General features: G+C 32.3%; 1 protein-coding gene across 1 annotated transcript in view; it reads left to right on the top strand.

Annotated features, from left to right (window-relative positions):
- The first annotated feature begins 457 nt into the window (after positions 1–457).
- Positions 458–17756, top strand: part of LOC143190187 (uncharacterized) — a 293945-nt gene continuing 276646 nt past the window's right edge. Inside the window, exon 1 of the mRNA XM_076394336.1 lies at positions 458–513. The gene's annotated coding sequence lies outside the window, so the exon portion shown is untranslated. The remainder of the gene's footprint in view (positions 514–17756) is intronic.

Genomic DNA, 17756 nt, shown 5'->3' with positions numbered 1-17756 from the left:
CACTAACCCACTATAAGAATATAAAAACAGAAAGAAATGCACGTGGCAGGGTTACCTTCAGGTGTTACGAACAGTGGCACGTCTGATCACTTTTTTAGAGTCGGGAACGGAAAAACCTAACCTTCCAGGCGTCGCGTCATCCGCTAGCTTTACCACCCGAGGTTGCCACGTCGTACCCTCTGTCAGTACCCCTTGTTGCCACCTCACCGTGGGTGCTAACTTCAGGTATGTGCAACGCCTCGAGTAGATCTGTGGGCTGCTGAGAATTGCGGGAAAATTCGAAACATCTGAAGGTCGCTACATTATTATATCAGCCTAGAAAAATAAAATTACGAAATTTTCCAACAGTATGAATTATCATGTCAAAATTATTACACCTTAATATCCTCTAAGTGTAAATATATAAGAAATTCTTTAACATAATCCAATTAACAATATGTTTTCTTTTTCAGTTTTGGCTGGAGTCGGAATAGACTTTCTATACCACAAACGATATCCTGGATACTATGTAACGTGAGTAACATTGTACTTTTTAGTTTATGATGGTTAAGTATCTTAAAATAATCGTCACATTGTTATTAGCATAATAAGGATTACTACTATAACATTTTATCATTTCAATTGTCATCTTTTAATTTAATTTTAACTAACAAATTCCTCTAACGACCATATTTGATTAAATTTCATCAACTTAATGCATTTTATAAACATGATTTTTATATGTTTGTAGTATATTTTTGTGTGTAAAAATTATTATTAATATAACTTATAGTTATATATTTTATGTATAGTTTATAAACATTGACATATCCAAGTTTTTTTTATTACTTAATTAATACATTGTTACTAGTCATTTCCGTCTAACCTACAATTTGTCTTTATGATAACTTAAATGAAGATATATAACCAGGAGGACCCGTCGGCCCTACCTCAGTTTCTGGTGATATAATGTTTTTATATGTCACTGCTGAATGTTTTAATATATACACCTTACTACACAACAGTACACAAGATCAGATGGTTTAATACTTTTGAGTCTGTGTCCTGGACTGATGGTATCCAAAAGTTGCAATATTTGTATGAGAATGGAGTGCTTCCTCATGCCCCCTTGCAATTCTCTTAACTTCTTGACTGACTGTGGGTTTGTGAAGGTCTCGATGTAGGTAATCAGTCCTATAGTATTTGGGTGCACCCACAATACCTCTCAGGACTTTGTTCTGAAAAATTTGTATTTTATTTTTATTATTCTTTGCAGAACATCCCCATAATTGAACTCCGTATGTCCATATAGGTTCTAGTATTTGCTTATAAAATAGCAATTTATTATGTACTGATAATTGTGATTTTCTTCCAATTAGCCAGTACATTTTCCTATATTTCAATTCCAGTATTTTTATTTTTAATATGTTACGTCCAGCGAAGTTTTGCATCGAGATTCATTCCGAGATATTTAGCGTTGTTGCTATATGGAATGATAGTGTTATTTAATGCTATTGATGCTTGTACGGTCTGTTTATAGGTAAACTGCACATGTACAGATTTACTTTCATTAATTCTTATTTTCCAAGCTTTTGTCCAATTATTTATATTGTCACTTGCCTGTTGTAATTTTCGTGAAGCTTCTTCACTATTGTCTCCGACAGCTATAATCGCAGAATCATCAGCAAATGTAGCCATCGTAATATTTTCCATTATTGGTATATCACAAGTGTAATAAACGAGGAGTAGATAAACCATTGGTCCCAGTATACTTTCTTGTGGTATCCCTGCCTTAGCTTCTTTTATTGTAGAGTAAGCTTCTTCTTGTTTGACTCTAAACATTCCGGTTATTATGTATGATTTTAATAGTTCGGTTTTTTTTTGGTAGCATTTTCTGTAGTTTATGAACAAGGCCTTCATGCCAAACCTTATCGAAGACTTGTGCTACATCTAAGAATATAGATGAACATACTTTTTGACTTTCGTAGGCTTTTTCAATAACATCTGTTATTCTGTTGACCTGGTCAATTGTAGAGTCCTTGGTAATAAACCCAAACTGGTGTGTTGGTATTATGTTTTTCTCCCTATGGTCGATTTTATTCTTTTCAACTGGAGTTTTTCCATAACCCTAGATATTACTGGCAGCAGTGATATAGGTCTATAGGCTTTTATTTCATTTGGTGGTTTCCCAGGTTTTATGATCATTATAATTTCCTCCATCTTCCAAATGTCTGGAACATGTTTTAATTTAAATGCTGTATTGATCAAGTTGGTGAGTTTAATAATTCCCTTTCTTGATAGTTTTTGCAGTAATTCGCCTGTTATTAAATCGTAGATTTGTGATTTCCTGGGGTTAATGTCAGTTTTAATAACTTCGGTTAACTCTTTCAGCGTGAATAATTCAATCATCGAATTCTCAGCTTCTATGTCCGGAAAATTATGTTCAATATTAGTTTCGTTTGCTTTAAACCTTTTTTCTAGATATTCAGCAAATGCTTCTGCTTTTTGGTGATTGTCACATGCCCAATTCCCCCATAGGTCTCTTTTAGGTGGATAGGTGGATAGGTGTTTGTTCAGCGGCTGCTTTATGCAGTTCATTGCCTTTAGTTGTTTTTCATTCTGGATCCCCATCTTGTATTTTTTTTTATTAAAATCACCTCCAATTATAAATTTTTCTCCCAGGTTGCTTAGGACATTCAAATAATTTTCCTCTTTTTGATTGTATCTTGGGGGACAATAAATTGCGGCTATTGTAACCTTGTATTTGCTTGAATTAATAGTTACTGCTGTTACCTGATTTTCTGCTGTACTGAGCCCGGGTGATGATGGTGGGAAATGTTCTTTTTTATTATTACTGTACTTCCTCTTCTTGCGGTGGTGGCTGGATGTATGGTATGATAGAATGTATATGCTCTATATTTTATAAAGAATTCTTTTGTTAAATGGGTTTCTGATATTAGCAAATATGTATTATTTGCATATCTAGGAATACTTGTAGGGTAGCGTGATATAGGCAGCGGTTCGGATATCCTTATTTGCCATTTCGGGTTTTAGGGCTACAGGCCTGACATATCCAAGTGACAAGATCGCAGCCAAGTCTGGAATTGTCTTGTCACTGATTTTTGCTATGTGCGGAGGTCATTGTCAGACTGTAAAATCAACTGTTATAATATAAGCTTGAAAATTATTATCTATTGTTTTTAACAAACAGTATTCACAGTGTAATGTGATTTCAGAATTTAAGGTACCCAAAACCAATATTGTATATTTTGTGTTCAAATTTGTTAATGCATTTTATAACACAAGTTAGTAAATTTTTGTAAAAGACTTCTATATTAGCATTAGTATTTTGGCACTATATCTGAATACAGATAGATTAAGTTTTTAGATGTTTTACAATCTCTACAGGTATATTTATTTTCCATTGTTCGTTACTTATTAGCGATTATTTGTTTTTAGTTTATTTTATACTTTTTCCTTAAAACTTTCTATATTTGTAGATGTTCCTAAAGGAATCCTCTCCTTTTTGCTACGTACTATCTATTATAACGTACCGTAACGTAACTTAATGCTACGGATCTCAATCGTAGAGGCTCGCTTCTAAACTTTAAAAATTAAATAAAATTAAGAGCTCCTCCTTATTATAATTTTTATGAAATTATGCATTTTCTAGAGAACAGAAGTTTCTGTACATTGTTTAGTCTTGGTATCAATTTCTTTCTAGTAATATATTACATTTCCTCATTTTCTGTACTCCTTTAATGTCAGTAAGGCTGAGAAAAAACGCACTTCCTCTTCTTCCCTTGTAGTTTGGTATATTTACGCTTATTTGTTTATGAAAAAAAAATTTATAAAACAGAGTTGGAATTTTTTTTTTGGTCCTATATTATGTGGAAATGTATCCACAAAATTACCAGTTGATTACTAGTAATTCGAATTGCTAGTATCAAGGCCAAAGACCACAGAGGCCGCTGATAATATGAAATGACTATAGAGATATATGAGTTAATCCACCGAGTTAGACGTTATTGTGAAAATTTATGAAGCCCCATATCTGATTTAATAAATCACAATATACTTATAACTTTAAATTAAACTTATTCCTTGCTACACTAATGAGAAAAATAAGAGAATGCATACATACATGCATACAGAGTCATTGAAAATCGCAATTGGATGTGTAGGTCATACACAGCTTATTAATTTTCATTTCATATCACACTGTGTTTAAAACGCCAAAATATTTTTTCTAGTTTAATTTCTAAGTTTATTATATGAGGTTATTTTATTTAAATCCAGTCTTCTAGATTATATTTAAGAGTTTTTCTAATTTATTTTATGGAGTTTATTTTATAGTTTTTTATTTTACTTCTAAGCATAAATCCGCCAACAGATTGCATGGGTATATCATATCAATGACGGATTAGCTGGATTAGAAAATTAAGCAATTGTTTAGAGAATCACGTCTTGGTGGGAAATAGCACATATTAGTCGTTGCCGACTAAAAGGTGCCTTTATAATACTTTCATAAAGGTATAGTCCGTTCAATAAAACAGTGTACTCTCGTGATCTGTATTTATTACGTCAAAACGTCTCCATTTTGGTGCATCAACTCTGAGTTTTACTTCATTTTGGCTTTTACATACAACAAAATTCTAATTCAAATGAAATAATAAAAATGTTAAAAATGCAAAGTTATATTATTAATTAATTTTAACATTACAGTACATACAAATGCATATATTAGCAAAGGACTTAATTGTTGTATGTTATTATTATTAGATTTATATTAATTTTTCTCGCATATGAGCTGGAGTTCCAGGCGCATTTTTTATGTAATGGTATCCCCTGGAGCTCTAATCCACCTAACTAACAATTATATATCGAAGTAATATGTTTGATTTAGGGAACAAATTTACCTCTTACGCTTAGTTCTTATTTCCTTCGGTACAGTGTTTCCTTGTAAGGTTATTTTGATATCACTATATTTCTACTTGGTTTATTTTTTTACTACCTGTATACATCTTTCTTAATAAAACTAGATGTAATCACTGCATTCTCCCTAATATATTTGCCATATATGTTAAATGCTCATACATATTGTGAACAATTACACAATTCAGAAAGTTTCATTCAAGTAAATAACTGATCTGTTTATTTCAAATTTATGTAAACGTTTCTTCATCATTCCATCATTTGTCAATTTCATCTTCAATGAGCCTGATCGAGTTCATACACACCGAAGGTATTACCATTCACTATTAACCATTCACTACTTAACCATTCCTATTTGCAGCATAAAGAATAATAAATCTAGAATAAATTATTAATAAATGTTATGAATAATAAAACGTAATCAATTTTTATTCCATTGTTTTACCTTTTTCCATCAACTCCTGCTGTCTCGAAACTACTTTTATTATCATCTTGTCATGAGTGACTATTGGGTATATTGGTCCCCTTCTAGAATATTCACGTATCATGTCATTTAAGTCTTACTTGATTTTATTATGTTCTTTTAAAAATTGTAGTCTTTTAAGAGTATTGTCTGGTTATCTTACTACATTTAATTCCTGTATTACCTAACAGTCTATGAACATACCAACTACATCCCTCAAAGAGCACCATATCTCTAAGCTTTCTATTGATATTTTTCAGATTAAGAGTTTACTGTGAAATAATTATATTAAATTAAGTTTATGTTGAAAGAACTACTCACTGTTTTTATACTTTTCATATATTTCATCTCTGATAGAGCTAACATCAAGCTGATATTGATTCGTCACCCCCTTCGTATAAGGATAGTCTCTTTTCAGTAAATTTAAGGTTACCTTCTTCATTTCATGAGTTATTTCAGTGACCCATACTAATATTTATTGCAGCTGCGACAGGCTAAAAACCTTTTCAATAGAAACAGCAGCAAATTATACAAGTAATTAATAATGAAAATTCTTACCTCTTTAAATAATTTTTCTGGCAATCTTTCACTCCATTTTCTCATTTTTGTTGGAAGTAACTGATTATAAACACAACATGTTCTGTCTTAACTTTGGCATTCTCAATCTGAATAATAATAAGCAGCGATTTAAAATTTATCGAAACAAGCAAAGTGTTCCGATATCGTTTGCTGGTTTATAACCTGCAGTTATTATAATTAATATATTGAAGAATTTTACGGACCTTTGATAAGCGGACGACTTTGGCGGGCTGATTTGGTTAGATGTTCTAGCTTATCAGATAGCATTCTATTTCTTTTTAAATAGAATGAAGTGAGAAAATTCCAAACAAAAATTTTCTGAGTCTAAAACGATTTTAAAATTTTCGACAGGCACATATGCATGACGCCATTTTGAATAGATTATATATATCTAGAAAAAACCATCGATCCTAACTTAGATTCTAATCTAAATTTTTTTGTATATTAAAACCACTGTTTTTTTTTCAATTAAATGTAACTCACTACACTACACAAGATGAAATATTCTGATTCTTTTGAGTCAATGTCCTGTTCTGGTGTTGTCCAATGTTTGCTGTAATTCAATATTTACATCGAAATGGAGCCTAACTTCATATCTCCGTTGTTTTCCTGAGGGTAGGGGGCATCTAAAGGTTTTGATGTAAGTAATTAGTCCTGTAATATCTGGTTCCATCTACTATGCATATCAAGACATTTTCTTTTCGCTGAACATTCCCTAAATTGAATTCCATAGGTTTTCGTTATTATTTGCTGATAATTGTAATTTTCTTCCAAATAATCAATACATCTTCCTACATTTCCACTCAGGTATTTTCCTTTTTTTAACATGTTCCCTCCAGTGAAAATTTGCATCAAGATTCAATCCGACATACTTGCGTTCCTATATGAAATGATTATGAATATAGGCGAACTGCACATACGCAGATCTACCTTGGTTCATTTTTATTTCCCAATTTTTAATTTAATTCTTTATATCGTCACTAGCTTTTTTATTTTCCGGTTGCTGATATTAGTATCATCAGCTAATATAGCTATCGTGATATCTTCCACTTATGATAGGGTGATATTGTAGAGAAGGATTTCTCTTATTTCACTCTGAATATTCTGGCTGTGATGTAAGATTTTAATAGTTCAGTGTCTTGTTTCAGTAACATTTTCTAAAGCATATAAACGAGACCGTCCTGCCAAATCTCGAAAGCTACAGCTTAGTATATAGCTGGACAAACTTTTTTATTCATAATCTTATTCAATTAATATTAATATTATAAGTCAATATCTGTTAATATTCAACTGATCAACTGATGAATATTTGTTAATGAACTCAATAAGACTGCCTATTTTACATTGACAGACATTACATTACAGATTAGGATTGCTTAGGGCATCACGTAGATTATATTCGTATCGTATTCACTAAATCATATCATTCGGCACTGAAATACTTTTTCACCCTGTATGTACATAGAATTTATTTCAGTTAATAATAAATTGATTATATATTGCTTTTTTCCTTTTATTATAATAAGTGTGATTAATATCCGTAACTCTTTAGTCAATTTCAGTCAAGGTGATATACTAACAATACATTTCTCATAAAATCATTAAAATAACAGACATAGTTCATCTATTACGTTATAATAAAATTTATATAATAGTGCAGAGATCGTCATCCTTATTTGTCTTCAGTAAACCTCGTACCTGAAACAATAAACAACAATTACTAAGTGTAGAGTAGTGCAAAGCATTTATTGGCTAAATATACGAATAATTCAAGGTTCTATATAGATGCAGCGGCATAACAAACGGTAATAAATTAAGATGAAATATACCGTCTTGCCGAGAGTTTCATTAATATTTAACAAAATTAAGGATGTTCACTGTGAGAGTTTCTTTGTTTGAGTATTAGACATCGGAGGAATATTTGCGAGAGGGAGTCGAGCCATTCAACGTGTATAAGTTTTTGTAGCGACTTTTGATGTTGTCGAAAGGCTTTTCTCGATTTACATATAATTACACGATAAGAGCGTCAAAATAAATTATGGAAATGCGCGCGAATTGTTAAATATTAATAATTAAAAACCGGAGAGATTATATTACTTAATATATCCGTCTATGACTGAATATGTAATTTAAGTAAGGGTTTACTTTATAAATTCCACCTTTAAATATACATATTAAAAATATATATAAAAAACATATTAGCTGTTAGTTCCAATAATACAAAGTAGTGCAAAAGTTTAAACAATATGGTTTAAAGTTATAAAAAGCTGTTTGATAACAGTTTAATCTCTTTTTATATAAAATTGCTTTGCTTGCATTCTTGCGTTCGAATACGGCCAGATATTCAGAAATCAATCTACCATACTTAGGAGACCTGACAGCACCGTTTGTTTATTGAAACGTATCGTAATTCGTAAATTATAACAAAATTGAAACTACAGGGAAGTGAACAAGATGCGGTCTAATTGGATAATTGAGCGCATACCCACTGAAATAAATTGAAGTAGATTTCAACTTAGTTTGCTTATGTAGGACCTTTTCATTATTTACAGGCTGTATTTTAAGAAAATTAGGTGGAATTAAAAATTAAAAAACGCAAAATAAAATCAAACTCGAATTTTTTTCGAGATATTTATCATATTTTCACTAAATAACTTAAAATAATATAAATGAAAGTTTTTTCTGTTTTTTTTTGACACATTAATAAAAAGGAAAAGAACAAAGTTAATCTCAAATATGATATTTCAATATCGACGTAAGAGAGCATCGACATATTCAATTATTATTCACATACTTTTGATGTATTTCCTTTGCAGTTAGTTTTTTAACACCAAGAGTGTGCTCTAAGTATTCCTTTTAAGTATGGATTCTTCTCTTGTAACTTTATTTCTTATCTAGTATCATCTTTGTTTGTTAATTTTTTCGATTATCAATAAGAAACTAGCGTTTTGTGAGAATTCGCAAATAACTGAAAACAGCCATAATATTACCAGATAATAAACATCTGTAGATTATAGTAAACTGCATACGCGGAACTAGCCATTCATATACTTTATCTTGTTCACTTTCCTTTAGTCTATTAAAGTGACGGGTTTGAGTTGCAAGCTTGAAGTGATTAAATTGTAATTAAAAAAGGAATGAATATTAAAACATATTCGATCGATGATATAGACCATAGCACGAGTATAGAAAAGTTAAATAACACAAGAGTACATAGAGTAATACTCAGCTGAGCGAATACAAATACGTTTCTGTAGCTTTAGAACATGTGGCTAAATGTTTTGTTATTCCAAAATATACAGTATTTGCATTTCTTCTAGTTTTATGATTGTGTATCTTTAAATAGTGAGCCCAACTTTAACATTACAATTATGTTTAGTGTTATAATAGAGTATCAACATTTCTCAACCAATCAAGGTACGTTGTAGAGGAATTTTCAACCATTAAATTAGTTGTTCAGGAATAACAAAAATTTATTGAATGTCTCTTCGTTTCAATTTGCACCAATATTAGTGTAATAATATTTAGATCTTGTCGCAATATTTTAATTCTTTTGTGTTATTAATTTAATACACTTGATTAGTTCAGCTAACTGATTAGGAAAAAATTATTGCATATTTTTGGCACAAAAACTAATATCTGACTATACACTTGTTATATTAAACTACAGAGCCATCAATTCTTAATTATCAAACCAATCACTCCCAATATCTCACTCAATCACATATTGCAAAATTTTTTCAATAAATTTTAAGTGATTCGTCTGTAAAACTTCTATCCTGTCCGTTTCAAAATTAAAGAGCTGAAGAAAAGTTATTGTTTTCTATGAATCTCAGTATGTTTGACTGCAAATATATTATATCTAAATATAAAATTTGCGTAGACTTCAAAATAATATCAAATAAACTTAATTTCGGGCTTGATTTTACCACATAATCATAAATGCATTGTTATACACACTTTTATTTATGATACATGTAAAACAGCGATAATTTAATGGATCTTAAACTATACATAACTATAGTTTAAATAATTATATAATTTAACATTAATTCAAGTTTGTCGGTTAATAAGATTGTCATATAATTGTATTTATATTCTTATTAATTTTTTAATTACTTTCTAGCCGGAACATTTGTAGAAAGTATTCCAAAAATTTTTCTCGTTATAATCGTGACTCTTTGTTCTTCATTCATTCATTTGATTTCTACTATCTCGTTAATTTTCCATCGATCCTATCCGTGATTGATATATCTTTCATCTTGATAGATTAAAAGACTTTTTTTACAAAAATCGTTTTTGTGCACCTTTTAGCTTTTTAACGTTTCGTTAGATCGACAGCGCTAAGTAGAGCGAGAGAATAAAAGAAATGGATAGCTCTGTACGGAAATCTGATAAAATAGAAACATTACGGAGAGGAAAGTAAGATTTTTTCCAAATCGTCTACTCTTGTTTAACAATGAAACGTAAAAAAATCACGACGACGATTTAGTTCGTATATACCACAGTTAGTTTTTTTGTTAAATTAATAAATCAAATAAAAGGGGTATTATATACAAGTTATTAAAAGGTAGCGACAGTGGACAAAGAGGGCTCAATATAGCGAAAGGGTACTTGAATATTTTAAGGTAAAACATTTGTCCACAATTCGCTATCATTACATTTGCGCAATAATAACAGTAACTATAGCTCGTAGAACGATATATAGTTAAGAATCATAGGAGCCTGTGATTGCGAAATCCCTTTGGAAGCCAATGTTAAGCTGCAAAAGATATGGTGCAACTCCCGTAACATCTGTACACTCGATGGGGCCATGATTGGAAGAGTGTGTTATAATCTGGTTTCTGTATGGAGAATCCGAAAGAAGTCTACAATTCAGCCTGGCTGGTTCCAATAATCAAGCATAGATATCGTGAAATTCAGCTGATTCTCTCATTCGCAACATTTCACGGATTTCTGGGAATATCTGGAAGTACACTCATAGACGTAGCCCAAAAAGGTGCAATCTTGATAAAGAGGGCGACAAAATATCGTCAAACATCTTCCTGGCCAATACAATCGCTAGAATGTATCGATAATCCAACCGTAATTGGGAGCTTTGAAGCAGCTAGCGAGTAGTAAATTTTCATCTCCAACATAGTTAAATGAACTCAAGACAGAATGTTAAGAAAAAATTAAAAAATTTGAAGACGCAGATTTGAGGGAGCTATTGAACAAAGATTGTTGCCAAACTCAGCAAGAAGTTTCCCACTCATTGGAGACTTCCCAAGAAAGCATTTCACATATATTAAAAGCATGGAGATGATTCCAAAATGAGAATACGGGCTAAAATACGCAAAATTACGAATTGTTGTTAGAGGCATTTTGGTTGAACATCTTTTTTTACCTTTCGGCAACTGTGCAATGAGATAAAAGGATTTTTACATGGTGAAACCGACAAGTTAAAAAAATCATGGGCATACCTTGGAGGCCCTTATTAGTCCTTATTCTTCATCATATGGTATCATTATGATACTATATATGTATTTGTTTAAATTCAAACTAGCATATTAAAAGTCGCCCGTCTACATTTCAACAAAAGATTTGCCATCTTATAATTATACTCATTGCACTCAATAATAAGTGCATTTATATTTGTAACCAAAGACAGGCCGTAATTCTGTTCTTCAATCTGAGAACGGTGTGGCAATTTAGCAGCTAAAGGACTTCTAGTTTCGTGCTTCCCGTCCGAATAATAATTATAATTACGCAATATTAGGCACTACTGCCATGTGATTTAATTTTTTAGATGATATGATTTAAGTTTTCTTTTTGTACATGGCTTGTGAGCTTGTGTGATTTATTGTGTGTGCATAAAAGTGTAGATCATATTTGTTTTTAACCCAAAGAACGTTTAATCTTTTATGTTATATACATATATTTTATTTACTTCGTGTATTTCACACCAATACCAAGCTTTTAACCAATGAACGAGTTAAACTTTTTACAAAAAAAATTTTTACTCGTTTGAAGGCACAATTTGGGAACGATATAAAAAGATACATACAAAGTATTTGAAAGTAATGAAGAAGTAGAGAAGTATGTGCGCAACCGGATGACAACTCGCCCTCTAACTTTTTTCAAGAAGGAATATTTAAGCTTCCAAATCGTTGGAAATAGTGTGTAGAACACGGATGTGAATGCATTGAAAAATGCTAAATGTTTAGTTTGTATATACCATTGATCAATAAATATATTTTATAAAATTAGGGTGTATATTTGATTCCACCTTGTCGATCGATTTGCTTGGTGGTGTGAAAATTCCGGATTTTAAGTTATAAATATTAATAATGGAGTAAGTTTTCTGCTCGTAATTAGAATTAAACTTTTGCTAGAAGTTTAACAAATATATTGTTTATTGGTTTAGATCCTTAAGCCATTATTGCATCTTATAGATTGAGTTATAAGCCTCATGATCTTCTTGGTTGCTCTTCAGAGTGGTTAATTATACTCTCTATATGCTAAACTTATATATAAAAATGAATCGCAAAATGTGTTGGTAAGCGCATAACTCAACAACGCCTGGACCAATTTGGCCAAATCTATTTTTATAATGTTCGTTGAAGTTCAAGGATGGTTTTTTCGGCGAGAAAAATTAGAATTATTGCTGGAAAAACCCTAAAAATAGTCCTTTTTTTCCCATACAAATGATTTGTAACTAAAACGTAGTCAATTTGAGCTTTATTGCTATGGTATAAAGTTCATATTAAATTACAAGCACTCACTGTTGTCTAAGCAATTTAGGTGTGTTCCTAACGTCAAAGATCATATCTATCAAAAGAATATGCGTGTGTGCGTTGGAGCACAGAATACATAGTTGGAGGAGTTTAATGTCGCGTTCCGAAACTCGCGTTTCTTTTGTATTAGTTTCGGCACGCGAGATAAAATGCATCAGTTTCCACGTCATTACATCAGTCAAACAAAAATCGCGTTACCAACAGTGTTTTATTATTTTTAATATCCAAATTTTAATTAAATAAAACAATTCGTACGGCTTAAAAGGATTTGAGTTCAAGTCATATCAAATTTAAAAAAAAAAAGTTGTCTGTTACAGATGACTTTTGACAGATGACAGATGAATTGTCAACTGATACACGAAATAAATTCGTATATCGTGTTTTGTGCAGAGTGCTTAGTTAGTTAGTGTTTGTTTAGTTCGTGATTAGTGAAAAAATAATTTATATTTGATATGCCTCCTATAAGACGAAGCAATTTAGGTAGAAGAAACAGAAATGCTATAAACCAAGCTAATTACCGATCTAATCGTACTGCACAAGAACGTGAAGACGAAAATGAACGTGAAAGAATTCGGATATCACAAACGCGTGAAGCGCGAGCGCGACATTCAACTAATAACCGCGCAAGTTTGAATCGAGCTGCTTTCAGTTACGATGTGTCAATTGACTACAGTAACTACCAATGTATTGTTATTGGTTCTATGAACTTGGTTTGCTCACACTGTAAGGCATTAAAATACAAAAACGAAGCCAATGGATTGTGTTGCGCAAATGGTAAAGTGAAATTGATACCATTGGATCCACCACCAGAACCATTGTACTCATTGGTTTCAGGAATAGGAATAGATTCTATATACTTTTTGACACATATCCAACAATATAACAATTGCTTTCAAATGACTTCATTTGGGGCAACAAATGCAGTTCGGGAAAATTTTATGCCAACTTTCAAGGTATGTATTATAGCAGTTACTCATAATTATTTTAGCGAACAAAATTTTCTGTCACCAAAGTTAAGATGTGTTACTAATCTTCAATTTCTTAATCATTACGAAATATATCACTTAGTCATCATATTATATGGTGATTCAGTTTCAGTGACACTTTTATTATATTTTATATTTGATAGATATTAGTTAAAACTAAATATATACTTTTTAAGATCAAATATTATTTAAGTTTGATCACTGACAATCCATTAATTTATACCACACCATAATATTTTTTTATTTACAGATACAAGGGCAAATATATCACAGAGCAGGTTCACTGTTACCAGTGTTAGATAGCGACAACAAATTCCTGCAAATTTATTTTATGGGCAATTCACCACAAGAAATTGATCTGCGTTGTGCACATAACAATTTAGTAAAGAGGTCTATTGTAGAACAATTACAAACTTTATTTCATCAACACAATCAATTGATTATATTGTTTAAAACTGCCCTGGATCTGATGCCATCCGATAATCACAAAATTGTAATCAGAGCTGATAAAACACCTGCAGGTCAACATACAAGACGTTTTAATGCACCAACTATTGATGAAATTGCTATCGTTGTAGTTGGAGAAAATTTGGAATCCCGTGATATTGTTTTACATCGTCGGAATGATCAATTACAACGTATAAAGGAAACACACCGCTCATATGATGCACTGCAATATCCCATTATATTTTGGCAATGTGAAGATGGCTACGATTTATCAATAAAAATGATAAATCCCATTACAGGTAACTAAAATATTAGTTTAGCTATAGCGATAATATCTCAGTCACTATATTATGTATTTGAATGTTATTAAAACAAAATCTGTTTACAGGTTCTGAAACCAACAAAAAAGTCAGTTCAATGAACTATTATTCATACCGCCTAATGATTCGGGAAAATGAAGATAATCACATATTGAAATGTCGGCGATTATATCACAAATATGTTGTTGACATGTATGTTAAAATTGAAACGGAGAGATTAACATTCATCAGGTTGAATCAAACCAAACTCCGATCTGAAGAGTATATTCACCTTCGAGATGCGATTAATACTGATGGAAATGCACAGAATGTCGGTCGGATGACTATTCTTCCAGCAACATACATCGGAAGCCCTCGGCATATGCACGAATATGCTCAAGATGCCATGTCGTATGTTCGTCATTATGGTACAGCAGATTTGTTCATCACATTTACATGCAATCCGCAATGGATAGAAATTAAGCAGGAGTTATTCCCTGGGCAATCACCCATTGATCGTCATGATATTACAGCCAAAGTCTTTAGACAAAAGTTGAAATCTTTAATGAATTTCATCGTAAAACATAATGTGTTTGGTGAGACACGCTGCTGGATGTATTCTGTGGAGTGGCAGAAACGAGGATTGCCACATGCACACATTTTGATTTGGTTGGTTGAAAAGATAAGGCCAAATGAAGTTGATACAGTGATATCAGCTGAAATCCCTAATGTACAAGTAGATCCTGGATTGCATGAAGTAGTTATCAAAAACATGATACATGGTCCCTGTGGAACTCTTAATCAAAATTCACCGTGTATGATGGATGGTAAATGTTCAAAACGATATCCACGGACATTAATATCGGAAACAATTACTGGTAATGACGGTTATCCATTGTATCGTCGCAGATCGACAGCAGACAATGGAAAATCAACAATTGTCAAATTAAATCAACAAGATATTGAAATAGATAATCGTTGGATTGTTCCATATTCACCCATTTTATCAAAGACATTCAAAGCACACATCAACGTTGAATCTTGCCATTCAGTGAAATCGATTAAATACATTTGCAAATATGTAACCAAAGGGAGTGATATGGCTGTGATTGGAATTGGTGCAGAGAATTCTAATGATGAAGTTACCCAATACCAAATGGGCCGCTATGTCAGTAGTAATGAAGCAGTTTGGCAAATATTTTCTTTTCCTGTTCATGAGAGACACCCTTCTGTTGTTCACTTAGCTGTGCATTTAGAAAATGGACAAAGAGTGTATTTTACAGCACAGAACGCAGTACAAAGAACTGCTTAGCCACCATCTACTACATTAACCAGTTTTTTTGAGACATGCCAAAACGATGATTTCGCACAAACATTGCTATATTCTGAAATGCCAAAATATTATACCTGGAATCAATCCTCAAGGAGATTTATACGACGGTAACAAGGAAAACCAGTTCCAGGATATACAGATGTATATTCCACCGATGCGATTGGCCGGATTTATTCAGTACATCCAAGCAATGATGAATGTTTTTATTTACGACTGCTATTAGTCAATGTACGTGGCCCAACATCATTCCAACAGTTACGAACTGTTGATGGTGAATTGTGTAGACCCTACAGAGAAGCCTGTCAACGTTTGCAATTGCTTGAAAATGACGCTCATTGGGATCAAACTCTCAATGATGCTGTAATATCATCACACGTTCATCAAATACGAACATTGTTTTCTATAATCATATCTACATGCTTCCCATCAAACCCAATTGATTTGTGGATGAAGTACAAAGATTATATGTGTGATGATATTTTGTGTCAAATACGGAATAGAATGGGAAATCCAAATATACAAATCAGTGAAGAAATTTACAATGAAGCATTGATTTCAATTGAGGACATGTGCTTGATAATGTCAAACAAACTATTAATTCAATTAGGCCTGACCGCGCCCAATCGTCCAATGCATGACGCTTTTAACCAAGAGTTGCATCGAGAAAGACTTTATGATCTCAACGCTTTGAAAGAATTAATTCAAACAAATCTTCCACTGTTAAATGAACAACAGAAGTATGTATTTGAAACTCTTATGAAAGTAACAAATGATGAAACTGGAGGGATTTACTTCTTAGATGCACCTGGTGGTATAGGAAAAACTTTTTTGATTTCATTAATATTAGCAACAATTCGCTCACAAAATAAAATTGCACTTGCACTCGCTTCGTCGGGAATCGCAGCAACTTTGCTTGAAGGTGGTCGAACAGCCCATTCAGCACTAAAATTGCCATTAAATATGCAAAGCAATGAAACTCCAACCTGCAACGTTTCGAAGAACTCTGCAATGGCAAAAGTTTTGCAGCAATGTAAATTGATTGTTTGGGATGAATGCACGATGGCACATAAAAAATCTTTGGAGGTTTTAGACAGAACCTTAAAAGATCTACGTAGCAATAATAACCGATTTGGTGGTGCAAGGTTTTTGTTAGCAGGAGATTTTCGTCAAACATTGCCAGTGATTCCACGATCAACGCCAGCTGATGAACTCAATGCATGTCTAAAGTCCTCCAATTTGTGGAAACATGTCAAAGTACTTCATTTAAGCAAGAATATGCGTGTCGAGTTGCAAAATGACCAATCTGGAAACATATTCTCTAAACAACTCATTGACATTGGTAATGGCAAATTTCCTATAGACAGGTTGACTGGCTGCATTAACTTTCCTCAAAGTTTTTGTCAGTTAACTCGATCAAAAGATGAACTTATTGAGAAGGTGTTTCCAGATGTTTCTCAAAATTACAGAAACCATGATTGGTTGAGCGAACGAGCTATACTGGCTGCAAAAAACATAGATGTAAATGAATTAAATTTCAAAATTCAAGAACAAATTACAGGCGAATTGAGGATATATAAATCAGTTGATTCGGCTACTAATCAAGATGATGTAGTCAACTATCCACCGGAATTTTTAAACTCGCTGGATTTGCCAGGATTGCCACCTCACAATCTTCAATTAAAGGTTGGATCGGTGGTTATAATGTTGCGAAATATCAACCAACCGCGTCTTTGCAACGGTACACGGTTAGCGATAAAAAAATTACTAAACAATGTGATAGAAGCAACTATACTCAAAGGAAAGTATAAAGGAGAAGATGTTCTCATACCGCGCATCCCAATGATTGCGACTGATGTGCCATTTGAGTTTAAACGACTACAGTTTCCAGGTGCGGCTTGCTTTTGCTATGACTATAAACAAGTCCCAGAGGCAATCATTAAGTGTTTGTGGTATTAATCT

This window comes from Rhynchophorus ferrugineus, unplaced genomic scaffold (genome assembly GCF_030347505.1).
Source record: "Rhynchophorus ferrugineus isolate W39M unplaced genomic scaffold, kcgeb_rfMv2 rfM2, whole genome shotgun sequence".
NCBI classification, from domain to species: Eukaryota; Metazoa; Arthropoda; class Insecta; order Coleoptera; family Curculionidae; genus Rhynchophorus; species Rhynchophorus ferrugineus.
The sequence above is the reverse complement of the archived record's forward strand: the minus strand, read 5'-3'. Positions and strand labels throughout refer to the sequence as shown.